This window comes from Odontomachus brunneus, unplaced genomic scaffold (genome assembly GCF_010583005.1).
Source record: "Odontomachus brunneus isolate Ranch 3 - 2012 unplaced genomic scaffold, Obru_v1 Obru_scaffold_185, whole genome shotgun sequence".
Classification (NCBI taxonomy): Eukaryota; Metazoa; Arthropoda; class Insecta; order Hymenoptera; family Formicidae; genus Odontomachus; species Odontomachus brunneus.
The window spans coordinates 507,558-509,204 of NW_022639635.1; positions in this window are offsets into that span (position 1 = coordinate 507,558).

A 1,647-nucleotide genomic window follows, 5' to 3' on the forward strand; every position below is an offset into this window, starting at 1 on the left:
TTTTTTTTTTTTTTTTTTTTTTTTTTTAAGTCAGGGGAAATGCTTTACGCATACCCACGGTCTCCGGGGGGAGACCGCGGGTTATGTGGGGCTCCTCCTCCGCCGACTAACTTGGCGGGGGCCCTACCCACTAAAACCCCTGGCGGGTCCGTCCTCAGCGGTCATCAGGGGGCCCGCGGGGACCACTTCCATATAACTTCCGCGGACCTCCCTCCGCGGTCCTGAAGACCCCTCCCGAACCGGGGGTAATAAATCACCCCCGGTCGCGCTTCTCCCGAGCAGCGGCGCGGTGCGACCCAACATCGCGCCGCCTCCCTCCCGGGCCGCTATAATTGGAGGGTGCGCCCACGCACACCCCCCATGCGAACGGTAGGGGAGAGGGGGGACCGGTGGAGGCGGAAGTTTCCACCCGGCACCGACCCCCCTCGACGCCGGCCTGATGTTCGGCCGGCGCCGTGGCCCCGGTCTAGGTGGTCAGACCGGGGCCCTCTCCCAGGCCAGATCCCGGGATAATCTCCCAGGATCTGCCAGCACCCCTCTCGGATGGGGGCTAGAGTCGGCCGCATTCGGCGGTCGTCCCATACGATGCCCCGGCGGCCTCCCGCCCGCCGGAGCACCACCCCCCATTGGGCACTCGGGACCACCCACCCGGTGGCCCGAATCCCTGTCATCCTCAGAGCACATCGCGCAGGCCGCGCTCCCTGCGCAGTCCCGCGCGATGTGCTTCGCCCGGCCACACCGGTAACAGAGCCCACTCCAGTCGATTGACGCGGAGCAGGCCGCCCGGATGTGGCCGAACTTCCAACACTTGTGGCACTGGAGCGGGCGAGCTGCGAGCATTTCCACCCGCGCACCCGCCCACCCCAGCGCCACCCTTCCTTCCCTGGCCACCATCACGGCAGACTCCAGGGGGAGACGGGCCGAAGCTGTCCCGACCCCCCTCCCAGCCGCGCCGGATGGGGCCCACTCGGATCTCCGTTGGCCCGCAATTACCGCGGGCCGCAAGAGATCCTGTAATCTCCTCGGGGAGGACCGACTCGTCAATACCGACGAGCCGGACCTCCCCATACCTCCTGGGCCTCGTTACCGAGGCCCCGGGGAGCGCCGCCCTGACCTTATCGGCCAGGTCGTCGGCTCCCCGGTCTCTCCTTTCCCTATCTGGGTCCGCCAGCCCCAGGAGGAGGCCGCCATTCGCGGTTCTCCTCACGAAAGCCGGACGGACCCCCAATCCCTGGAGGGGGACCTCCCGCACCCTGCGGATAGCCTGCGCGTACGAGAGACCCCCCTCCACGCGCACCGCCACTACCGCTGTCGTCGGCGGCACCGTCAGCACCCGGGGCACCACCAGGCGCCCCGAGCCCGGCGCCCCGCTTTCTCCCCTTTTAGGGCCCCTTCCTCTTCTTCCGCTCGCCCCACCCGCCGCGACCCAGTCACGACCCCACGAGGGAACCGCGACGGGCCCGGCGGGCACGGAAGGCCCCGCCCCAGTCGGCGGCGCTTCGGCGGCCACCGCCGGTCGACGCTTCTGCGCGACGTCCCGCATCGGGGACGTCGCCCTGTCCCTCCGATCGGGCCGCGCCTCCGGGAACGGAGACACGGCCCGATCCACCATGTTCCTACTCTCGGCGGCCAACTCCACCATCGAGT